Source organism: Fukomys damarensis, unplaced genomic scaffold (assembly GCF_012274545.1).
Source record: "Fukomys damarensis isolate Sample0158 unplaced genomic scaffold, DMR_v1.0_HiC HiC_scaffold_33, whole genome shotgun sequence".
Taxonomy (NCBI): domain Eukaryota; kingdom Metazoa; phylum Chordata; class Mammalia; order Rodentia; family Bathyergidae; genus Fukomys; species Fukomys damarensis.
In genome coordinates, this window is record NW_022900945.1 from 46,118,242 (window position 1) to 46,127,890 (window position 9,649).

The window sequence follows — 9,649 nt, forward strand, 5'->3', positions numbered from 1 at the left end:
AAAAAAAGAGTGATGAGATTGGTTATTCTGGGGATTGTAGCCCTTATTACTGTAATAGCTACAGCCACAACTGCTACAGTTGCTTTGGCACAAGAAATTCGGGATGCTTAATATGTTAATGTTTTAGCTAAAAATGTGACTCATACTGTAACTATTCAAGTAGATTTTGATCAAGGATTAGAACAAAAGATAAATGCATTATATGATGAAGTTACTCTTATGGTAGAAGAAATACAGGTGCTGAAAGTTTGTTATCGATTGATGTGTCACCCTGGTTATCAATAGATTTGTGTAACCAATGAGCTATATAATGATTCCATCTATGATTGGAATAAAATACAAAGGCATTTGAAAGATATTTGGTATAATAAAAATACCTCCCTAGATTTAATAGTTACATCAAGATATTTTGGATCTACAGAATGCCCTTTCCTTAAAGTTTGATGTGGCACAAACTGCTCACTGTTTTATCAATCAGCTAAAAGAGGTCTTACCCTCCATGGTATCAGTCACCCAATTGTTAGGTCCTATTATTGCAATTGGGATAAGAGTATGTCTAGGATGTGTTATATTACCCATATTAGTGTGCATGGTGAGTTCATCTTTGATGAACATTGAAGGAAAGATTCATGGCTTACAATTGAACATTAAGCCTCCCATACCTACAGTCTAACCCCTGCAGAGGCTGGTAGTCAAAGACGGGTAAGAGAAGTGTAGAGAAATATCCAACCTAAGACAGAGCATGAGTATCAAAATTCTCATGGCGTGATGATGGGTAAGGGATTTCTCTGGACATTTCTCACCTAAGACAAGCACAGTCTTTCTGCTGAGCTGGGAAAGTCCCTGCTCTAAATATAATAAAAAGGGGGATATGTCGGGGCCCAGTCATGGCCCACTGGAGTTTGACATTTGGAAAATAACTTCTTCCTGTATAATTAAGGCATCAACACAATCTATGCAACATTTGTTACTTTTCAAGGACACTGTTAAACTTGTTTTGTTCTTTGACCCTGCCATAACAGGAACTTGTTAGCCAAAGATCTGATGTTATCTGTAAGAGTCAGGAAATCCGGTCTTTACATAAAGTTAAAAACAATTGCTTGGTGTTTTCTGTTGTTGTGTGCCCTTAAAAGCTTCCTGTTGATGTGAGCCTTTAAAAGGAGCTGTTTCTGTGAAATAAATCAGACTTCTCTTGGTCTCCACTCAGGCTTGAGTGTTCTTTCCTTTCTCAATCCTCACTCCCCGACTCAGGCATGTTAGTGTTGTGACAGCTGGACTGCCACAGGTGGTGGGGTAGAATAGGCAGTGATCACTGATCAGGGTAAAAAGAGGATACAAAGAACAAAAATAGATCTGTGTTAGACATATATAACCTGTGTGATGGGAAAGCCATAGATGGAATCAGCAGTCCTGAATTCACCTTCTGTCTTGCCACCCTTGCAAAGTCATGACCTATTGGAGATTTTGTTATAAATCTGTTTAGGGTGTTACCATTAAATAAAATAACAGAGAAACACCACTCACTGCAAATGCCTGAAGCATTTTAAGAACACAATAAATATCAGTCCCTTCTCCCTGACCATTTATACAGTTCACAGGTCAGCAAAGTTTCAATTAAAACCCTATTTTAAAGTGTAGGTTTGTGCTAGGCATAGTGGAGCTTGCTTCTAAATCCAGCTACTCAGAAGGTTGAGACAGAAGGGTTGCAGTTTCAAAACTAGCCTGGGGAACACAGAGAGATGCTGTCTCAATAAGACATTTTAAAAAGTAAGTTTTATTATTATTCAGAAGTAGAAAGGCTAACTGATCAGGAAACAACAACTGCCATTGAAAATACAGTTTATCACAATCCCCCAGAGGAGGAGGCATGCCAGGCTGGCAGGGTCACATGGGGAGGCACTGGAGTCAGGGAGAGGGAGACACAGCAGAAGCAAAGTGTGGGTAAGACACTTACTTTGGTCCTGTGGGAAGGATCCGGAGAGGAAGGTTGGGACTGCCTCGTTTGAGTAATTTCAGCAGGCTCCTGGGGTCAGAGGCTGTCTCTACTTGTCTGGTACTTGGCCTGGGGTGACTGGAGCAGGAGGACAGTGGTCCAGGGTGGAAGAGCCCCGCAAGAGCCCAATGTAGGGGCTGGTGGTGGTGCCAACGGGAAGGATGCTCACAGGTGAGTCTTTGCTATTTCTAGGAACTAGATAGGGCTGGGAAGCTCATTTCAGGATGAGTACGGCCTCCGTTGTCAAAGCTTCAGAAATATAACCATTAAAAGGCATGGTCAGTAGCCACTGTGATTGGGAAGGTGGGCTACCAGTACCATCCTCCTGTGTCCAGACTTACGCCTTCCCTCCTGCAGCTTCCACAGAGACCATCTGTGGCCCAGGGGAGAGAGTGGGTTTTCTTGCAGGCCAGAAACCACAGGCTGCCTTCAATGCCAGCCTCTCCTCCACAGCCACTGAGAGTCTGAGCTGGGCAAGCAGCTCCAGTGGCCAGCTCAGCCTCAGAAAATGACATCACCTGGTTTTTGTCCAAATAATCAGTTTAACACGATATGTGGTGTGTTATTCAAGTGTTTCTCATACATAGTTAATGAATTACTGATGATGGCACTGCAGATTAAGAAACACCATTAAAGAAGAAGGAAGCTTCCAGATCCCAGAAGGTACTGGTAGCCTAGTCTGGTTCTGCCCATGATGGGCTCTTGAGTGTCAGCCTTTGTGCTGCCCAGGCAAGTGGAATCATTTTGGGAACATGCAGCAGCCCCAAGGCCGTGTGCACTGACTGGTGTCTCTGTTAGGCCCTCTTCTCCTTGGCTTGGTGAGCTCATATTCTTCTCATTGATAACAAGGCTACCCACATGCAGGGGCTGACTGTGGGCTTGGCAGGATCCCTCTTCTAACATCTGAGATCTCTCTCTGACACAGAGCTCCCTCCTCCTCTGGCCTGGGAGCTGGCTGGCCTGCCCATGCCTGCAGAGAATTATGAGCACTCCCGGGGAGTTGGTGCATTTGATCCACAGACCGCTGCTGCCTGTGTAGGTCCCCATGGGCTCAGGGAATTTACTAGGAGCACACTTGAGCCCTGTCCACAGAATGCACTCCCAAGCCCAGGTTAAGCTATTTAGTGGGAAGTCCCATTATTTCAACCACTTTTTCGAATTTCCACCTAGACTTCCTACCCTCATACCAACTTGTTAAAGACACAAATTCTAAGACATAGAAGAGACTTTAGGCAGCATTGTGACTGGTGTCCCCGAAAGGGCCTAAGGATGTCTGAGCCTATTCAGATTGCTTGCAAAGCACTGGGGAATATGCGTTTATCTGTGCTGTCTATCTCAGTGGCAGTCAGGCTCTCAAAGGGCCCCAGACCTGCCAGGTGCTCAGCTGATCACTTCGCCTCTGCTTGTGTGTGTGTAGCTCCAGATCACATGGCCCTTTGTCTCTCATATTACCCCTTCCTCTTAAATTTTGAACCTTTATCTAGTGATATCTCCCTGATCCATGAAAAGGCTTAAGGGCTTTTCCTATTGAAACAATAGTGACACATCTCAATTTCCCATCTCCCTATCTTCTTTTTGCTTTCACACATCTATTCCACTACATCCCTCTTTCCTGTATCTCATTGTCAGCTACAGGGAATCTCCAAAAGCTATATCTATTGTCACTAGTCTATCTCTTTCTGAGTTACAAACCCAAGGCTGGCTGTGGTAGCACATGTTTGTAATCCTAGCTTTCTGGGAGGCTGAGGCAGGAGGATCACACGTTTGAGACTATCCTAGGCAACTTAGCAAGAGCCTGTCTCAAAATAAAAAATATTAAAGAAGGGCTAGGGATACACCTCAATGTGAAGGCCCTGGGTTCTGTCCCCAATACTGCAAAAAATACAACACACACACACACACACACACACACACACACACACACACAGTCAAAAAACAGGATATTTTCTGGATTAAAAATGAGGAATCTGTGTTCAGCCAACCAGGATCAAAGCCTGTCTCCATCAGTTAGTAGCTCTGTGATCTTAGGCAATTAAATGAACTTTTCTGTGCCTTTCCTTCTCTGTAGAGCTTAGATGATATAATACCTATACTGCATCATGGATATAGGGAGGGATTAATAAGCCCTGTAAAATACTTAGCACAGTGTGTGACATGTAATGAATATTCAAGAAATGTGAGCTACTATTCTTTGCGCCTGCACATTCCACATGTATTAGTTGGCTTTCTGCCACTGTGACAAAATACCTGAGAGTAACAACTTAAAGGAAGGAAGGCTTTTATTGGCTCACAGTTTCAGAAGCTTCAGTCCATGGTAAGGTGGCTCCCATTGTAGTGGAAGGGTGTGGTGGAGGAAATCTGCTACCTCTTGGGAGTCAGGAAACAGATGATGGGAGAGAGAAAGGGGCCAGGGCTGAGCCTTTTGTCAAACCTTCTTCCTCCAGCTGGGCCCCACCTCCTCATAGCCCATCCAGGTATGAACTCATCGGCGGGTGAATCTACTGATGAGAGAAGCATCTTCATGAGCCGATCACCTTCCAAAAGCCCTGCTTCTGAACACTGCTACACAGGGAGTGAGGCTTCAGCACTGGGGTGGGGGCATTTCATATCCAAGCCATAACACCACAGGCACCTTACCCTCCCGCTGCATGCCTAGAACTGAACTTACATTTTCTCCTTGAATGCCTTCCTCCTCCTGCTTCCCATCTGTGACTGTCATTTGGCTGCCCGGCTGTATTCACTCAGATCCATTTGCCACCAGACTTCCTGTGTCTGTCCAGTCGTCCCCCCTGCTCCACGTGTCCTTCCCCCAAGCCACTCCACACACTCAGCCAGGGTCTGCTCATCCTTCTCCCTATATACACCCTTCATTGGCTCCCCGAAGCCTGCCACATGAAAGCTGAACTTCTAAGCCCACCACGTAGGGTCTCCTGGGCCCAGTCCTCTCCACGCTCTCCCATCCAGCCTAGCACACTCTGCTGCCCAGGCCCAACCGTCATTGTGTGCCACACAGAGCCATCCTGCCTCAACACTCACCGCCTCCCTTTCCTTCCCTGCGACACCACCAGCAGGTCAGGTCCTCACCCACTTGCCAGGACCTGAGGCCCCCTGGGTCATCCCCAGCCCCCGCCTTCCAGGGCATAGCAGCACTGCCCAGAGCGGCTGCAGGATGATGCATCTTCTGGACGCATGCTGTCACACTTCTATGCCTTTGCCCAGTGCTCTCCCTCCCGAGGCTGAGCTGGGTGCTCAGTCTCTGTACCCCACTGAGCACCTGTGCCACCCCTCGGCCTGTCACAGCGCTATCATATTCTATCGCACATCTCTGTTTATACAGCAGTCTCACTTGGGCACCTGAACCCCTCCAGGAGCGGGCTGTACACACCTCCGACCCCATCTCTGACCTCTCTTTTCTGCTTTGCATTTTTCCTTAGCATGCTCATATCTGCCTGTCTCTTCCCACTAGAATACAAACTCCACGAGTACCGAAGCTTTTGTCTGTTTTGAAGTGCTCCAGGGGAGTGTGTGTGTGTGTGTGGCTGCCACATGGTAAGTGCTTGTTATGGTTATATCTAAGCCTCATGTGCTTGTAGGCAGGGCTTTTGGAAGGTGACTGAATTACTGGGACTTCTGGCTGACTTGCTATTAGGACATGAGATCTGGTTGGAATTGGGGGGGGGGCTGGGGACATGGCCTGGGTCTGTCTCTTCCCAACTCCTCCCTTGACCTCTCTCTGCATCGCTCCCATGCCATAAACAAGCTTCCTCTGCCCTGCCTTGGAGCCAGCTGACTATGGACTGAAACCTGTACAAAGAGTGAGCCAAAATAAACCCTTAGGGTTGTGGGTGTTGAGTATTTCATCCCAGCAATGAGAAAGTAACTAAGGCAGTGCTCAATAAGTATTTGTTGAATAAGCTGTTGAGTCACTGATCGGTGTTACACTACTCAGCTTTATTGCCTGGCACATTGTAGATATTAAGTATGGAGGCTCCTCTATGTATGATGGGGTTACAACTGATAATCCCATTCAGTTGAAAGCATCCCAAGTCCAAAATGCATTTAATGTACCTAATCTGTCAAACACATATAGCCTAGTTTAGCTTAAATGTGCTCAGAACACTTACCCTATAGTTGGGAAAAAATCATCCAACCCAAAGCCTATTTTATAATGAAGTGTTGAATAGCTCATGTAATTTGTGGGACAGATGCATCCAAACAACACTGGCAATGCAGAATACTCTGGATTTGTTTACTCTCCTGATCTCAAGGCTGAGTGGGATCTGTGGCTTGCCGCAGCTGCCTGCATATTGCTGGCCTTGGAAGAAAGCAAATGCCAAGTATGGTTTCTGCTGAACATGTATTGTTTTTGCACTGTTGTAAAGTTAAAAAAAATCATAAGTGGAATCATTCTAAGTTAGAGACCCTCTGTATCTGTTCCTGGCTGAATGAACATTCTATCATGTTGCCGGCCTGTTGGAAAAAGTTAAAGCCCTAGGGCTGGGTTCAATGTTCTCTACCTTGTAATCCTGGCTGCTCAATTTTGAATCCTCTTGGTCTCCAGATAAGCCCTTAGCTTAGCCCAGACCGCTCTGCTCCCATGAGTATGCCCCAGGCATTGCTCTCTCTGTACCCCACAGTAAACAAAAACACTACTGACCCATTTGCTCAGCACAGAGACATCCAGCACCTGGGATGGGCCAGTCACTCTTCCAGCCTCAGTCCTCCACCTGTGAGTATCCGTTTCTCTTCATCCTCTAGGCCAGGACAAACCGACCTTCCCATGGAATCGTTCCCTGACCATCTCGGCCTATGTGACTTCCCCTGCATTAACGAGCCGTATGGTAGCATCTCATCATGACATTCTTAACCAGTAAACAGATGTCAAATATATGTAGAGTTTTACGGAAAACAACCGTTTCAACTGGATTAGTGTTTTGCAATATTTCAAACATTTGAGAAGGAAACCTTTGCAACATTTACTTCACATTTTCCCTGTCTTCTTAACTAGAACACTTGTCGGGAACATCCATCTGGCCTGCTACAACACAGGCTCACCCCTACAATCCTTCCTATCTGCAGTGATATAACTGTATTCCAGGAGGAGAGTGGGGTAAAGGAAACACACTTTGGAATCTCAGCAACCTTCTTTGCAGTCTCAGGTTATCGCTAAGGCCACCTCTGACTCTTGTTGAAGGTGTTTCCAATGTATAGTGGGCTTAGGAATCAGATAATGATGTTATTAGAATTGCCTATAAGATAATTATTAACAGTATCTAAGCATGGACAAGAGAGTACCCTATTCATAAGTGTGTCTGCTTTAAAACTCTGACTTCAGGGCCCGGGATTTAGCTCAGTGGTGCTGCCACCTGCCTCAGAAGTGCAAGGTCCTGAGTTTGATGCTGGTACCAAACAAAACAAAACAAAAACCCAAGAAATAGATTTCTACAAGCTATTTTGTTGACTAGAGGTTTTTTCACTATTGTTTTTTGCTTATGTTAAGATTTTTGAGGTTAGATAAGTGATTTGTGAGAAAGTGTGCCTCACTGCATTTAGAATCTGTTGTAAAACTTCTAACTACATGCACAGAGGTGACTTTTCAATTAGATTGTCCCCTGGTTAGTTTATTAACTTCCCCAGGGGAAAAGTTTGTATAGTTATTCATTCATCTGCTAAGTCTAATTTGAAGCAACTATTATATGGAGAGCTCTGTGATAAAAACAAATAGGATATTTACACATTATTGAGGAGAAAAGATGCAAATTGTCAATATAAAGTAAGAAGGTAAATATAAAAATTCAGAGTGCTCTGGAGATTCAAATGAGGGGAGAGACTATTCTGGCTGGGAGCACTAGAGAAGGTTTTGTGTAACAGGTGGTATTTGAGGTGGATCTTGGTAGACACGAAGAATTTTAGTGGGTAGTATTCCAGATTTGGGGAAAGCTGTGGGAATGGGGAAGGAGGGATAAATATGCCCATTTTATCTGCTTTTTGTGCAAAGCAGCCATGCTAAATACTTTAGAAAACCCAGCAAGCTAGTGCTACCCTTCTTCCCCAACTGAGTTTGGAATAAATGAATTAGGGAGGCGGAATGGCAGATGGCACTTGCAGCACTTACCTTTATACTGATTGGGGCTATGCTACAGGTGAAAGCCAGGCAGGCCTCGGACACCGCAGCTGCCTTCAGAGCAGGCCCTGGGATTACACTGCCCTTTGCTGCAAGCCTGAGAAGTTCTCCACTGCTGACCTTTTCAACTTCACTCCTCACGATTCTTGGATAAAAATGGATGGTAAATGGCACTTAATGGTGAATTTATTATTTTAAAACAGTTTGTTTTGGACTACATTTCTCTTCCAGGGAAGCACTGTGGGAGACAGAAAGTGAATGGTAATTACTTTCCTTGAAAACTCACTGAGGACCTCTAGATTACTTTGGGGCTGTTCAGCAAGACCACAGCTTCACTTGGAAAGTCCTGGCCTGCTTTGAAAGTTCTGGGTTTTAAAATGAAAGAGATGCTTTGCACAGCTCTGGAGCTCGGCACCTGAGTGCTTCATCATGGGGGACAGATTTCTGGCTTTCCTGCGAGGAGTCTGGCTGCTGCAGTTTCCTCTGGAGTCCACTCAGAATCTGGGGTTGTACACAGGTGCAAACAGTGTGGGACAGCAAGGGGGACAATGGGGCCTGGTGGCTGGGAGTGGCGAGAATCGGCTACGTTGACCATAAGGATAGCCTCTAAGCAGTGCAAAATATGGAAGAGAGAACACTGGCTAGAGGGGATGAGAAAGAACCTTTGGTTGCTGGAGTGAGGGCTCCTTGGGACTAGGTCCCCGGCCAAGGCTAGCTCAGAGCAGGCCGGTGTTTCTCAGTCCAGCTGCTCACAATACTCCTGTAGACAACGCTTGAAAACTCGGCGCTTCATTATCCAGTGCCTGCAATGGAAAACCGTCACGGCAGCAACTCTGAGTCCCAGCTGAATTCGGCAGGCACACGCGCCATGCATTTCTCCTAACCCTAGCAGCCCAAAACAACGAAGTAAGAGCGCATCAAGTTGCTCTCTGCTCCCTATCTACTAAGTCGGGCAGGTTTCTGTGATCCTCACTACGATTCTGCAGGGTGGACACTTTTAGCACAGGGAAACCAAGACTCCAAAAGCACAGGTACCTGGAGCTACCTGCATTCAGAGTTGCAGTCTCCCGCAGTTCCTGCAGGCTGGCTGGTGGCGTGGGGGCTAGCACCTGCTCTGTTAGGGCAGGAGCAGGGAGAAGCAGGCTTGTAGGGGTGTGGGCTGTATGGTTTACTCCCTGGGCTTCCTGTGAGCTCAGGTGTGCTGTATGGGTTAAGGTGTGGGTATGTTCGGATATTTGTGGGTTAATTATTGCAACGGGTGACTGTGTGTGTGTGTGTATGTGTGTGTGTTTGTGCACGCACACATGTGAGGCGCGGGGGAGGCACACATGTGCATATGTGAATTGAAGCTCTGCTCAAGCCTTACAGTTTGCGCCTAATTGTAAGGACGCGTTGCTGTGTTGGAGAGGTTCAGGGTGGGAGGGTGCCGAGGTGCTGTAGGGGTGGTGGTGGTCCAACTCGCCTATTCCTGGTGTGCGCGCGGGGGGCGCCGGACTGCGCGTCCGGGTTCAGATGTGTGTGTGTGCGTGGGG

The 9,649-nt window shown here is 46.4% G+C and overlaps 1 long non-coding RNA gene across 1 annotated transcript; it reads right to left on the bottom strand.

The window, feature by feature from the left end:
• Positions 1 to 4,287: 4,287 nt before the first annotated feature.
• LOC117284036 lies at positions 4,288 to 8,270 on the bottom strand. Its single transcript, XR_004515127.1, has 3 exons — positions 8,109 to 8,270; positions 6,651 to 6,814; positions 4,288 to 4,494 (listed from the first exon to the last, which is right to left on the bottom strand). It is a non-coding gene; the product is annotated as an uncharacterized LOC117284036 (long non-coding RNA).
• Between the last annotated feature and the right edge of the window lie 1,379 nt (positions 8,271 to 9,649).